We start from the raw sequence: 16,959 nt of genomic DNA, 5'->3' as shown, positions 1-16,959 counted from the left end.
TCACATGGTGAATTCTTTTGAAGAGGGCTGTCAGTCTGGATTAGAAAAAAAATTCATAATTTATTATATATAATTTTGGATTAAGTACCCATAACCTGGAGAATAAGGAACACAGGAAAGAACTTGCAAAGAGACAATATCACAATACTCTTTCCCTTTAGTCTGTCCATGACATTGTAACTAGAAAGTACCCAGGGAATGATGGGGCAGGAACAAAAGCAAGCATACAGCAACTGAGCATCAGAGAGAAAAATAACTCTATTCCAGAGAAGAGGCTTAGACTCACAATGCAGAAAGGGGAGGGATTAAGAGCAGTGGTGCCTGCCTCTTAAGCCTCCCACCCAATTAGACTACCCATTTTTACCTCCCATTGTTGTAACTATGTGCTGGTAGCAGATTTTCTTTTGTGAGTTTTGGCTCTGGTATACAGGAAACTCCCATACAGTTCACAGGTCTAGCCATCACAAAATGTCAGCTCCCTTTGTACCTGGCTAGTCTTGAAGACATATGGCTAGAAAAACTATAAGTTCCCTTTAGAAACTAACAAATATACTATGCAAAATAGTAAGAATTCAAATAGTCACTTTTAGAAATCAGCAAATATACCATATGAAAAATGTTAAAATCAAAATAATTCCTTTAAAATTACCAGGTAAAGATGTTATGCAAACAATGTCAAACCCTAAAAATAATTCCTTTTTAAAAATCAGGAACTATGTCAAACAATGTAAAAACTTAAAACAGTCATCTTTAAAACCCAGTAAATATACCATACAAGAAGTTAAAACTGAAAGTAATCCCCTTTAGATACAGGCCCAAACAATGTTAAAATTTAAACTCCCATTGTGGAGATCTGGTATTCCTCCCTTAGTCTGACATAAAAATGCATTGTTTTTCTATGGTCCTATCAAGAATCCAAGGTGCAAACCAAAATGAAAATAAATTGCAAGAGGATTAGGATATATGATTAAATGTCTGCAGTTCAGGGAACTCCTAGGTATCACGGTATAGGTAAGTTTCTGGGTATTGCCATTTTGAATTATGCTGTGTGGTTGTTTCAAGATGGCATCATGTTCACACAAGTCACCACCACTTTGAAAATGTCACTGTCCAAGATGGCAACCAAGCCATGTGACTGTCCCCATATTGATCATGTTATCAACCAAGGTGCAGACCAGGTCACATGATTGCCTCCTTCTTGGTGAGGTCAGTAGCCATGATGGCGACCAGGCCACATGGCCGTGTTATGTTAGTGAGCATGGTCCTGTGATAAAACAAGCCCATCCCCCACCAGGATACAAGCCCTGTGGGATTCACATGCCTCACATGTTACATGTGAACAGCAACCATTTAATTAGACTTGATATAACAGGAGAGAGTACCCTCAGGTATATACATATATATATATATATATATGTGTGTGTGTGTGTGCATATGTATATATATGTATATATATATATATATATATATATATATGTATCCCAAATAGAAAAGCAAAACAAAGGAATCCATGTCTCTCATCAACCATTGTAAGTGTAAATGACAAGCAATGTCCTCCAGATCTCTTCATTCTTAGATACAAGCTATGCTGGAAAAGAAGCTCGTAAAGGCAGCAGAAGAAACAGGGCGCTATGTCCAGCACATAAATCACTGGGTTGTTGCTCTGAAAGCATATGTCTCACCCAAGCATGGCCCATGTACACTGAAATTTAAAGCTCTTAGATCTAGTTAGAAAAGCAGCCATCTCAGGATCACATGGTCTGAGCACAGCTTGCTTGTTGCCCAACACGGCCTAAGATCAAAATTCTGAGCCCCTCTTCCTGAGAAAAAGTTCAGGAAAAAAAATGGCTTTTACTTAAAATCTTTTTTTTTTCCCATTTTTCCGTGATGCAAGCCACTTTAAATGCTTTAAATGTGCCACCACAGCCACCCAGGTGCTTCAGCCTAAGCCTAAATACCCCAGGGCAAGATAGCAAAATGGATAAGGAAGTTCACCTTCTTAAGCGCAAATTCAGCCTGTGCTTTAAAATCTCTGCACAGCCACCAAATAAATAAGTTATTAGAATTCTTGGGGTCCCTTCCTTGTTGCCAATATGAAACAGGGAGAAAGAGGGTCCCCTAGAGGGTTCTTAGTCGCATTCATAAAAGAATTTAAGAATGGATCCAAACAGAAGCTTTTACAATTTTATTAGAAACTTAAAGACAAATCCTCAGGGCAGGCAAGCTGGTAATCTTGGCAGCTGCCTTGGGGAATGAATGGTGGGAAGAAGGAAAGAAAGTTATGGGATGCCATGCAGGTTTAGAGTCTGTGTGGGAGGTCAGACATATGACTGACTTGCAGACACATGACTGGGAGGAGGAAGCTTTAGAGAAAATGTGAAGAAGTACAAGATGCTAGGGGCAGCCCAAAGCCTTAAAGAAAGCAGGTTTAGAGAGAAAGGCATGAAGAAGTGAAGGAGAAATTATGCTTTCCTGAAGAGTTCAGGAAAGCAATCAGACCTACATGACCATGGCTTGTCCGGAAGGTCTGCCAAAGATATGCAATTTAATCAATGAGATATCTCACAGTTATGTATGTACTTTCACTCATTTTTTTATTGTTCTTAAGAACACGCTATAATAGGTAACACTATATATTACTAATATTGCACACATGAAGCCACTGAAGTTTAAAGATGATAATTGAATTGCATAACTGTGCATCTTTAGTAATTTGTGGAGCCATCATTAAAAGTCTAATTCTTAGCTTTTGACCATGGTATCATTTGAAGATAAATGTATACACATGTATTTAATTATATACATATATATGCTTCTTTGAATTGTGAACATATTTTCTGATGAAATCACTTTATTCATAATATTGCACAAGTTTATTAAATAATAAATATATGATGATGGTAAGTGTATATATAGTTATCATATCACAAAATCAAGATTAGAACTTGGTACTGTTGACATTTTGATTTTTTTTCTTTGCATCAGCAAACACACTTCTATTTCAACAACAATAAAGAATTTATCTCCAATAATTTCAATGTGTGGAACAAATTATTCCCTGAAAATATTAGCATCAGTTCGTATTAATCTTGCTGTATATTATTCATCTTTAGTTCAGGGCCTAATACCTGAGATGGTCAAGTTGAACAAATGATTAGCTGTATTATTTGAATGAAGTTTGGTCACCAGCTTGGTGTAGTCAATCTATCCAAAATTCTGCATAAAAGCAATAGTGACATATGGAGGAAACATTCTCTCAGGAATATTTGCCACTGTTTTTGCTCTTTTGTAAACTCCATGTCACCACTTTAATACTTTAGGGATGAGTTTCAGCTGTCGTGAAAAATGGATGGACGACAGTGTGAATTTCCTTATAAAATTTTATCATAAAAAGATAAAAATATTGATAAAGGAATAATAAACATTTGAAAGCAATAAATTTCTAAAGTTCTAGAATGTAAGTATTTTAGTTTTCCCTTGTTATATAGTTTATGCCACAAATAACCCACTCTACAGACAGAACACAAAAGTATTAATAAACATAAATCTTTCTGCTTTCAGAAAAATGGTATCACAAAGAAAGCATTTGTCTAGTTTTGACCTAACACAGTCATGTGCCAAAGCCGATACTAGAGTTAGGGTAATTCTATCCAAGGCTTAGGTCAAACTATGTACAAAATTTTACATATCAAAACTATCTAGATGAACTATATATTTCAATCCAGGCAATATATAAATTCATTTATTGTTCTCAGCATAGATCATATTTAGTTAGCCACGTCATATTGAGAAAAAGATTTCAAAATATTTTATTTTTGCTATTTTCCTTTTTATAAAGTTCTTCTCAGGTAATCTTTCCGTTCTAACAGCACAGTAATAACTATGAGACCAGATACATGTTCCTGATTGAATCATCTCTTATGTAAATTTCACAGCTTGAAATGAGAAATGAGGAATGTACACCTTTCTCTACAATTCAGTACTGCTGGATCTGTAAAAAAATAAACATCCTTTACAACTGCCATGGTGGTACATGCCTTTAGACCCAGCACTTGGGAGGCCAAGGCAGGCAAACTTCTGTAAGACAGAGGCTAGCCTGATCTACATAGCCAGTTCCAGGTCAGCTGGGGTTACAGGGAGACCTTGTCTCCAAAAGGAACAGAAAAAAAAAAGAAAAAGAAAAGAAGAGAAAAACATCCTTTACTACAATAAAAACAAGTCATAAGGGAAATTGAAAATAAATAAAGGTAGTAGCAGCCTATTAAAACAAAAATAGATGAAGTTGAATAATGATAACATGAAGGTTTACTACACATTGTAACAAGATTGCTTATTACACAATGCATACGTTTTCCATGTGTTGTCTTAATTGGCATCAAAGAGCCTCCTCATAACATGTTCATAAATAATTTTTCTTACTTGGTAGAAGACATTGAGCTTACCTTCATCTTCTGTGCATGTTTTACAAAACTCATCAGGCAAGAGCTCATTTGTGATCATGCTTTCAACACTAGTATCCATTTAATAATAGCATCTTTCCAGATAAAAGTGAGTACACACAGACATTGCTTAATTTCAGAATATTCCTTTAATAATAATGATCCTCATTCAAATTATATTTCTTTATACTTGTAGTTTCTAGTATTGTGTAGTATAAGCTCCAAATTTTAGAAATAAATGTGGCTCTCACTACTTATCAAAGAAGATTCTTCTTTCAACAAATTGGAGACTAGTACAAACTTCCGCAGCTGGCCAAAATGCAAGGAATAAGTGATTGTGAGGTTCCTGGCCCTAACCAATGCATCTAAAATGCCACTTATATACCTAAGGCTCAGGGAACATCATGGACTAGGTGGCAGAAAGATTGTAAGAACCAGAGGAACAAGATGCCTGCTGCTATGTAATACATTCTAGACATGATAGGGAAGCTGCACCTATGAAATGAAAATACAAAAATAAAAACAGTTGACATGACAGTATGAATGGGAGAAATTTCTCAGGGTCCCACGTCTAGATGAAATGCTATAGTCAATAAATGGATGTGCTGAGGGAGGAAGAATCAGTTTTGTCCAAGGACTATACCCCTAATTGTTGATCTAATCCAAAGTGATCGTCCCTAAAAATATGCACTCATAAGCACCACTAAATGGACCCAGTGCATTATATATACATGTATATTTATAAATCTATGTATGTATATATAAGACTAATAACCAAAGAAGAGGACAGGAAATTGAGAGGGAGTTGGGGAAACATGGGAGAGTTGGAGGGGTAATTGGGGAGGGGTAGAAATTATGCAAATACAATACTCATACACGAAATTTCCAAAAATTATAAATATATTAAAAAGAAAAGTGAAAAAAAAGTATGGTCCAACATTATAAAATTGGAGAATTAGACCGGAGAGATGGCTCAGCAGTTAAGAGCACTGGCTGCTCTATCAGAGGACACAGGTTCAATTCCCAGCAACTACATGGTGGCTAACAACAGTAACTCCATAATTCCAGTTCCAGGGGAACTGACACTGTCTTCTGACCTCCACTGGACCCTCCATTCAACATGGGTGCACTTACATACATGCAGGCAATATGTTCATACATATAAAAAATAAAAATAATAAATAAACATATTTTTAAAGAGAAAATTGGAAAATGGTTATATAAAACCATGGCTAGGCCATTGAAAATGGTATTCATACTCCTTGGTCTTAGAAGTCAGGAAAGCATGATTTTTAGGGTGGGGGTGGTTACTGGGGCAGTCAGGGAGCTTTTCAGGTGCTTCTTATGCCAACTTTTTAATATGGGTGCTGGTTCTGGAGGATTATCCAGCTGTATTTAGGTATTTGTTCTTTTCTGTATGTTATATATTAACAAAAAGTTAACTTTTAAAAAGATACAAATTCTTAATCCCATGAGTCTTTCTGTGACTATGCATTGTTACTTGGGAGCAAATTCCTCTCTTTTAAAGGTCACATAACATAAAAAATTGGTCGCAGTTGTACTGATCATTTTATTCCAAAAATCTCCTTAAAAATGTATGTTGGCTCTGTTTGAGAAAGTCAACCTTCAATTCACATGGAGTTAATGTGCAGAATTAGGATTGGGAGTGAAAAAACAAGGAAAGGAGCAATATCCACTAACTCTTATTTTTCTTTAAATGTCTGAATGAGTTTATGACTTGAATACACGGTGGTATCAAAACATTTTTGAAATGCATGATTTTCTTAAAACCTTTTTATTTGCCTCATTTCAGTGAATCATTTTTTTCTGAAGTATCATCTTAGATGAGGGATTAATTTCTTAGGTCCCAAGTTTATTGCATATATCTGTCTCACATAATTGGCCAACAATTGTTTTAATACATGGTAGAAATTCCCCAAACAATTACATAGTACTACGTCAGAACAAGAGACATTGCCCATAACTTTGTATGTTCATTAATATATTCTTAATTTATAAAAAAAATTGTGAACATTGTTCAAATTAGCATAGATGTATAGAATTTGGGACTGAGTAAGGGTTTGTGTGAGTGACAATCTAGTTATGTGATGATTTTCTAGTGTGATTTCATTGCAAACAAGTGCTTTTATAAAAAAAATAGCCTCAAATATTATTTTCAAAAATGGGATGCACAAAACCTCTTGATTGTGTATTGATTATTCTGTCATTTGTTTCAAACACTAATAGATTCTGATATCATATATTATGGTTCATTGAATACCATTTATACCAACAGATGTAATTATCGTAGTAGAGTGGTAATAAGGTAATAGTGCCTAATATTTTATAGAATGGTAACATATCAAACTTATCCACTGGCTTATTTGACTCTTGAAACCGCTTGATAAGACAAACTTTATTATTGTATTATATAGGTTACATAAAAAAAATCATTGGAGATTTGACTATTCTTATTTAAACTATTTTCCCAGAGTCATACAAGTAGCCAACTGGAGCTAGAACTAATGGCATACCTTTAAGCAACAGTGTATATTTCAATTCAAATTATATTAAGTAATTATAACTTAGTTTAGTATTTTACCTATTTTATCATGAAAATTTATTTTTCCTACAAAGGATTTCTACTGTTGCCTCAAGATAATGTAACAGATTTTTCAAATTCAGATTTCACTTTTCAGATTTTTTGAGCAAAACAACATAGAAAAGAAGAGTAAGTCTAAGTCTTAAATTCCCAGGATAGGTTTTGATACTTACCTGTTATTCTTGTTTAAATTATGACACGACCTTCATTCTTGCTGAAAGATGTTTCAGTTTTGGTGGAAAATGTAAGGCTATTCTGCTAACACCAGAAATTTCCTCTGTTCTAAATTTACTCTTTCTGAGTGTCAGTAGCCAGCATTTTAAAATCTTATATAGCTACTATTGACTTCATAACAAAAGTAACAAAGGACTACCCAAAGAAGAAGAAGGCAATTAATAAGCAGTGTTTGAGTACATAAACTTAAATATTGAATAAAAATATAACACATAATATACTTTTACCATTAATGTATTAGTTCATTCATTTTAAGACCCAGACTATTTCAATGTTTGGAAAAAGTAAAGTAACAGGTATATATTTACATTTCACAATGTTGTGACTTTTCTCTCCACATCTCTTTATTCATATTCTGATTCCATTGACTCTATTTAGAATTTTTTCAGTTTGGGTATATTGGTGATTCTTTCCAGCATGAATTTTATTTGATTCATTACTTTCATTTTAAATATTTCTACTTTTTTGCTATGAGTGGGTTTGTCTGCATATATATGAGTGCACCACATGTGTACAATGCCCATGAGGCCAGAAGGGGGCTTTAGATCCCCTGGACCTGGAGTTGCAGATGGTTGTTAGCTGCCATGTGGGTGCAGGAACTGAACCTGCATGCATAGCAAGAAGCAGCCATTACTCTTTAGTGCTGAACCAGCTATCCAGCTCTATTTTTGTATTTTTAACAAATCTGAATTTCATTTCTAGATTTCTCCTTTCAGAATTGTTTCCTGTTTTTCTCACTGTTTCCCCTATGTTACTATTGTCCACTTCAGGTCATTGATTGATTTTCTTTGTTCATCTGCTTGTGTCCTTTCCATTAGATTAAGTATTATATATTTTATACATAGAATTCATTCCACCAAATTTCTAATTCGGGCTTGAAATGTGTGGCTCTACAAATTAATAACAGAAAAATTAACTGGGAAATGACTATTTTGACAGATAAGACTGAAGTTTTTATTTGTTTGCTTATGTGTTTGTGTATGAGCACATGCATGTGAGAGTATACAGACACACATGTGGAGGCCAGAAGTTCAAATGCTTAGCTTCCTTAATTGTCCTCCAACTTATTGTTCGATAAAGTGTCAGCAAGCTCTAGGATCCTCCTATATCCACCCACACAGTGCTGGGACTACAAGCATTCTCTACTGTTTATTGTGGTTGTTGGGGATTGAACTCAGAACCTACTATTTGTGTGGCAAGCACTTTACCAACTGAGCCATCTCCCCAGCCACACATATTGACTTTAATACACAGAGGTAATAGAATGTGAGGTGGTTTGAATGAAAAGTGTTCTCCATACATACAAGTATTTGAACACTTGTAATATAGTCCCCAATTCATGGTTCTGTTTGGGGAAAGTCATGGAAATTTCAGGAGGTGCTGCCCTGTTGAAGGAAGCACATCACTAAGGATGATATATTTTTCGAATGAGAATACCCCCCTAGGTTCCCTGCATTTGGACATTTTGTCCCCACTTTGTGGCAGTGTTTTTGGAAGGCTTTAGGAGGTATGACCATGTTGGAGGAAGTTATGTCACTCAGTGTGGGCTTTGAGAGTTTTCCTTGCCAGACTTCCAGTTACTCTCTGCTTCCTTTGCCTGCTTCAAGATGTGAACACTCAGCTTTCTGCTCTGGCCACCTCTGCTGCCATGCTTTCCCTGACATTATGGACTCTTACCCCTTTGGAACCGTAAACTCAAACTCATTCTCATTCCTTCTATAAGTGACCTTGGTCTGGCGTATTATCACAACAATAGAAAAGCAATGAATAGATAGGGAGTATGAAATTTCCCTTCTATCTTTCTATATCTCCAGATATCTGTCTGTGATTCTTCCTTGATATAGTGAGGAAGCTGTATCTGGTTGTCTTGGTTAATCTTAATTGCCACTTAGATTGGATTGAGAGATTCTTAGGGGATAAGTAAAGCTCATATCTGGGTGTGTCTCTGAGGACATTTTTAGTGAAGATTTACATGTGAGTGGGAGAACGAATTAGAAGGGATCACTAATCCTAATGGTGGGCGGGGGGTGTCCAATGCGGTCAGATGGGATAAAGGTGGAAAAGGGGGAAACCAGTTAGGGTGGACAAGCGCCATTCTTCCTGGGTGAATTTCTTGCTGCTATCATCACCCACAGATATCAGAAGGCTAATTTTCTTTAGCCTTTCCATGCGGTCATGATACCAGTGACCAAGGCAGGGAACATCTAGGCCTTAAAAGCTTTGCTCTTGAGCTTCTAGCTTCTTACAATGAGCAGCTTGCTATTTACTCCTCTGCTTCTCCAGTGTGCAGGATAGCCATCTAGGGAATCCCCACCTTCCAAGCATCTAAGCCAATTTAAGAGAGGAACAGAAGTATGAGCTTGAAACATAATTCACTGGCTAGCTGTGCCTATACATAGATATAGCCAAAGAAAAAAATACTGCTTATTTCTTAAAGATTTTGATTTATCAATTTTTAAACATTATAGAGGCATACTTTACATACAGTAAAGATGTCTATTGTATTTGTACACATCTGAGTATTGGTATGTAGTGTTTATTTATTTCCTTGTTTTTAATTGGTAAAATTGAAAATTTATGTGTTCCAGTTATTTTTTGTGATAATGGTTTGAATATTATTAATTTTATCAAATCTCTGGAAAACACTCATTACACACATTGTGATACCTATGAATATCTATCATTATTGATTTCCACTTTTATAATTTCCATTTATTTCAAATTTTTTAATCCAAACTGCTCTTGCATTCTAGATTTGCAGGACTTCTCTTAGTTGAGTTTTGAACTCTTCTTTTCTCATGTGAAGTATTAATTTGCTTAATATAAATTTTCATTCTACTGGCTTTTCAACTCATCTGTGTTATGCTTTCATTTTTACTCATTATTTATTCAAAATATTTTTCTTGTGATTTTTTTTCCTTCACCTTCAGATTATTGAGAACAATTATTTAATTTTCAAATAACTGAGGATGTCATTTTCAATAACTGAGGAATTTAATTTCAAATCTTTACTGTCATTGATTCTTATGTCATTTTGATTAACTGCATATTTTTATGTATTTAAGACTTTATTTTTATGTGTGCGCATTTGTGTGTGTTTCTGTAGATAACATGTGTTCACAGGTGCATTCAGGTGCCTGTGGAGGCCCAAAGAGGGAATTGTATCTCCTCCCATGTGGTTACGTTGAGCTGAACTCTAGTCCTTACAAGAGCAGTATGCATTCTTAACCACTCAGCCATCTCTCCAGTCCACTGAGAAACTTTGAAATAATCCATTTATTTTATACCAGCTCAGTAAGTCTGAGTCACTTAAATCTTGCACACTTGTAGACAGACTGTGTGCACAATTCATTGCGGACTATCTCCTAGGAACTAAGACCTTGGAATAGCACCATACTACTAACTGTATAAGTGTATTTTGTTATTTTATAGTCTTTTAAAAAAATCTTTTAAAAAATATTTTATTATTTTTTTATTTTGTGTGTATGAATGTATTGCCTGCATGTGGGTAAGTGCACCCATGTCATGCAATGCCTGTAGAGGATGGAAGAGGCCATCGGATCCTCTGGAACTGGAGTTAAGGGGCAGTTGTTAGCTGTCATGTGGGTGCTGGGATTCGAACTCAGGTCTTCTGCAAGAACAACCAGTGTTCTTAACCACTGAGCAATCTCTCCAGCCCCTATTTTATAGTATTAATCTTTGTCTTCCAGCTTCCCCATGTTTTCAAACAATGTGCTCTTTTCTGGAGAATATTCAGATTTTATAAATGGCAGTCAATCACAAAGTTAGTACTTTACCAACTGTCTGTTCGAATGAGCAATTGTTAGTGCTGTTTGGGGAGATCATCGAACCTTTAGGAGGTGCAGCTTTTCTGAAGGAATTCTGTTACTAGGATTAGGCTTTAATAGTTCATGCCTCTCCCACTTCTGGTTCACTTGCTTGAAGATGTGAACACTCTACCCATGACACCTGCTACTTGCCTCCAAGACATGATTCCAGATTCATTCCTCTGGAACCATAAGCCCAGTAAGCTTTCTTCCATAAGTTGCTTTTGGTCATAATATATATCAGAGCAAACTAGGACAAATACCCAATGAAATCTCTGACTCTCATGCTGAACAGAATTGTCCTGTAAATACTAATCAAGCTATTACTGTGATGCTTTTCTGGGTGGAATTGTATTCCATTTACTGTTGGCAACTCATGCCTGGCATCCTCTTGACACTACTTAGTGCTCATTTTTTACTTCATCTCTTCTTTTATTTTATCTTCCTTCACTGTATTAAAGCATAGCTACAAGTGTAGAAATTTCTATGTTCTGAGATTTGTGGATAAATCCATATTTTTAAGAGGGGACTTGAACAATACTCATTCAGTTTTCTTACATATCATTGATAAACTATATCTTTGTTATTTTAAGATGTTGGTTCATGATTTTTCAACACCCAACTATAACTTATCCTAATTTTCCATCAATTAACTTTATATTATTCAGTGTGTAATTGTGATTTAAAAATAAAGCATTTCTATTTTCACCTTCTGTTTATTCCCAGTTTGTCAGATTTTTGGCTTTCATTTTTCCTCTTAACATGTCCTTTAACTGTGCTTCTAAAGTAAGATATTTTTCCATAACTGATGATGCAACATAACTTAGAAAATATATTTAATTTCATTTTTTTCAATTTTACTTCATTTATTACTCATTTTAAAATCAAACCAATTACACAGTAATGGACAATTTTAATTTGTTCACAGAAGTTATAATTGAGTTCTATTCCTATGCTGTGCTACATTTGACCATAATCACTTGCTTAAATGAGATGGAGAATGAACATTTACAAAGGCACATTGTACATCTTGACAGATCAATAGATCCCAGACTTCAGAAGTTCTGTTCCAACATTCTGGAAAACATGCTGCAACACAGAGCATCTTATCATCCCTCTCCCACCTGCACTTTAAAAATTTTGGCTGAGTTTGTTTGGCAAGAACTGCGTTAAACTTACAAGCCCCTCATTTCATCTACTTTTTTATAACTGAGTGGAATACAAAAATCTAAAAATTGTTCATTTGATAATAGTTTATGAAAATCATTCAATAAACTTCATAGCATAATCTTCAGTCTTGTCTTCTTCAAGCATACTGCTCAGTGCATCTCAAAGTTGTGGGAATGTCAAATAAATATGCATATTAAATTTAAATTTTAAAAAATCAAAGACATCATACTGTCCAAAAAAGAATGAAGTTTTTATATGCAAAAGCTGGTGTCAAATTATAAAGCATTATAAAACAACAACATAAGGAACTACATTTTTCTGCCCGGTGACAGAAACTGTACTTTTCAAATTGCTTCTATCCACAAAACAAAGAATAATAACCTAACACTAGCCAGATTTCTTACACTACCATAAAAAAATGTTTTAAAATTTAAGTTTTTATATCCAGTTTGAGATTAATTTGAGAATAAAGGCCAGACTAGCAGCTCTTCTTTAAAATGTTATTAACAGGAAAAAGAAAATTAGCTTATCACTTTCTTATGTCTAACAAAAGTAACACATAAAAAACACATGCCCAGTTTCTTTAACTTTGGGAGATGATCACATTGTAACAGGAGGCTGCTGCCACTGCTGGTGGAAGACCCTAAAGAATATTGCACACTGGAGTCCTCAGATGAAAGACTTACTCAAATAGTGTAATTGTATCATGTGTACGTCCATTTTTAAAAACAACAGAACAGTTTCTCTAATTATAAAATTCAGGATAATAAAAACTCATCTAACAAAAAAAGACTTTTCATTGTACAATAGATGCAAAATATTTTGATTTTTATATATTCACACAAATCCTGAAGGCAACAGCATTTATAAAACTAATAAATAAAAATTGTTTATTGTGCCTAAACAATGCACAATAGTAGAAGGCAATAGCATTTTTAACAGTAAAACTCATGATAAATATCTCCCATGCCAAACTATTAAGATATACTCTGATCACCAAATATATTAATTAATCTCATTATTAGGAAGCAGAATCTAAATCCTTCAGGCAAAAGTTATGTAAACAATTCATATCACTTTGAAATCAGAAAAGGCATTCAATGAGAGGCTCTTAGTTCCACAAATAAAACAAATTAAAAAATATACCAATGAATGCCTAAAGTGGAATCTCCATATGGAGTAATATTTTTCAAAAGTCACATTATGTATTCACATACAACAAAATCAGGTTTAGCACTATAATCTGTACTTTCTAGAGTAAATATTACTTTCTTTAGTGTAAAACTGCATTCATAGGAAAAAGACTAAGTGCTAGGATTTCTTAAAATTTTCCATGATCACCAAATATTCCTATTGTAATTACAATGGTTAATTCTTAAATCATCTTTTAAAATAACAGAAAGTCTTTTCCCTTGCTTTGAAGAATTTTTATGGACTTAATGAGGATTGTTCCTTTGGTTGTTAAGTACAACAAAATCACAAAATGGAAAAAAAAAACTATGATAAAATCCTTAAAGTTACTGATTTAACACTGTATCTTAAATGTGCAAGCCTTCACTAAACCCTGAAATCGGAATTCTTCACAAATGCCTCTGCTCTCCTTAAAAATATCAGCTAAGTCACATGAGAAAAATCATATGTAAATATCAAGAACTTTTAAGTGAGGAAACACAACAGTGAAATTCAACTCTAGTACACTGATTGAAAGAAATCCACCATAAATTAAACCTATATGGAAAATCCTACTAAAAACGCACCCAGATTTTTAGAGGTCTGAGGAGCACTTGTAGACAAGTGCACTCAAGATCTGCTAATATCGATGGTGTATTAGTAACTTTTCTGTTGGTGTGATAGAAATACTGACCCAAGCAATTTATAGAAGGAAGAGTTTATTTGATCTTATGGTTCCAGGGGAATTACAGTCCATCATGGCAGGGAGGCATGGTGGCTGGAGGTGGCTGGAGAAGGAACAGCAGAAGCTAAGGTCTCAAATCATCACTAAGGCACAGGAAGCAAGAGAGCAACTGGAGATCCAGCAAGGCTTAAAAACTCTCTCAGCCCAACCGCAGTGACGTGCTTCCTCCAGGATAGCCACACCTTCTAAAGGCTCCCAAAACAGTGCCATCATCCGGGAACAAAATTTCCAAGTACTTGGAGCCTATGGGTGATATTTTCATTCAAACCATCACAGATGATGTCATGTATTGATGCTCATTTCTGGCATGAGCTGCCTGCTGGGGTTCATGAACTCAGCTTTCACAACAGACAGTCATAATCACACATGCCTAAGCCCTAATGCATATATGCTTTCATTAGGAAAGAATTGGTTGGGGTGGGTGGCAATTCAGTGGTTCGGTATGTGCTTAGCATATGCAAGGTCCTAGGTTCAATCCCAGTGAAATTTCAGAAAAGCTGTCTCCATTGTGTATTTACATCAGTGAAATCAAGAATTCACATGCAAATAAAACCAAACACCTTTCACAACCCACGTCTTGTGCAAATCAGTAGTCATGTATAAAAACAATATATTGGCTCTGTCCAGAATTCATCTAGATAGTTTTAAATTTGTTATTGGGATTTAAATTCCTAAAAACGATTCTGAGAATGATGGATTTAACTTTTAAACATCTAAAACCTTGCAGTCACAGTGATAGAGCTAAAGACTGAAGGCACGTCTGTCTTGGGAAGTAGACTACAGAGTCTGGGAGAGACGTTCAGAAAGACAAAAGAGACAAGAAAGAATGCACAATTGTTATCACTGTTATTTAATTTCTCATTTCTAAAACTTCAAATAACTAAAAATGAAAACATTCTAATTGTTCAGGTTGATATATTTCAATTCCTCCACTTGATTCTATGTAGACTCTAAAAACCAAAAGAACTCTAAAAGCAGTCAATTGCCCCTGGCAACCAGCCAACCAAATAAAAACAAAACTCAAAGGCCAGGTAAAAAGTCACTCACTGTGAAGCTGGGCACCAGCACACCTTTAATCCCAGCAACCAGGAGGCAAAGACAGGTGGATATCTGTGAGATCGAGGCCTACTTGACCTTCACAGCAAGTTCTAAGCCAGTTGGAGCTATAGGGAGACCCTGTCTCAACTCCCCCACCCCAGAAAAGTCACAGACAATATCAAAGCACATATGTAAAAGGCTCCCAAGAGTTATGGCAAATTAAGAAAATATTTTCTATACCACAGAACAACAGGAATACCTGTGCTGGCTACCTTTGTTTCTTAACAACCTAGCTCACGGAAGTCACTCATATTTATAGAATAAACATTTATCTTCATGCCCATGCCCTACAAGATTATAGGGTCTACATAAGTTAAAAAGGAGATAAAAGCACTTCAACAGGTGATTTTGCTTCATGTTTAGTTATTTACCAAAGAATAGATCAACTTTGAAACCAAGAGTTTAACTTACTTTTCTCAAGCTTTATTTATTCTACTGGAAACCAATTATATTTAATGAATACATCCAAACCCACATTTCTCTGATCTACTTCAGGAATAACAGTGACTCTAAAACTAGTATTGTAGTTGGCGTTTGTACAGCTGTTAAGTATGAGAGCTAATTATCATAATTATGAGACTATATTTCAGAGAAATCAATTCCTCAATGACTTTTCCCCCTATAACTTCAGAACAGAACACTATACTCTAGCCTGATAGAGAGCTCCTAGACAGTGTTTATGGGGATCACTGTTCACAAAGTTCCCTCCATGAAATGTGGAGGGTTTGCCTACCTCCAACAACAACCCTTGAATAGGTCAATGCTGTCAACTTCAATCAGGAAGACTAGTGACCAGAGCATGTTTTGTAGTACAGGCAGCCTGAATGCAACATCAATATTCATTTTGTTTTAACTTTTTTAATTCTGTAATTTACTACTGAATTATATGGTATTGTCAAAAAGACACATGCTATGCAATAAATAAGCCTCAAACATTTCTGAATGACAAAGCAGAAAAAAAGTTAGCCATTAAAACTATGGTTTCTTTGTCAAACTTCAAAATAATAAATGATACAATTTTAGAGTCTAATCTTATTCTTAAATATAATTCAGTAATGAAACACCATGTTCTAAGGGGCATTTATAGCAATACAGAAAGTAACAGTAAATAAATTCACAACATTCAATATTTAATTAAATTAATATTTAATTAATTTAAATTTAATGTAGTTATTGCTAGACTACCCTGGATCTTTAATCAGGTATGTTTATAATTGTGTACATCATGATTTGTAGCATGTATTGGAATATTTATTCATAGAAATTTTGTCAGTTTGATCAAGGAGGCCATGGAGACCCTATAAAATGGACTTGAACCAGTGTCCAGTCTACAAAGAGGAGGGTCAACACAGAGGAAACATTTTCTCCATGCTTCCAAGCAAAGCCAGCCATGATCGAGCAGGACCTTTGACTTATCGTCACATAGATGGAACTGGTAAAAGAAAGGACCAGGGGCTCCTCCCAAGCCCATATGTGACCCCTGAGGAACTGATCTTCAAATAGCCTTAAAAGTAAAAACAAAATGGTTTATCTGAGTCAACTTTATGGTCTTAAACACCCAAAAGGAAAGTATAACTAAAGAGTAAAGTCACCAATATATTTAAGAGTTCAAGGGATTACCCTTCTCAGACATTAAGCTTAAGTCCACATGAAAAATTATTTAGATAATTATAT

Source organism: Nannospalax galili, unplaced genomic scaffold (assembly GCF_000622305.1).
Source record: "Nannospalax galili isolate Female #2095 unplaced genomic scaffold, S.galili_v1.0 scaffold586, whole genome shotgun sequence".
Taxonomy (NCBI): domain Eukaryota; kingdom Metazoa; phylum Chordata; class Mammalia; order Rodentia; family Spalacidae; genus Nannospalax; species Nannospalax galili.
Note: the sequence above shows the minus strand (reverse complement) of the source record.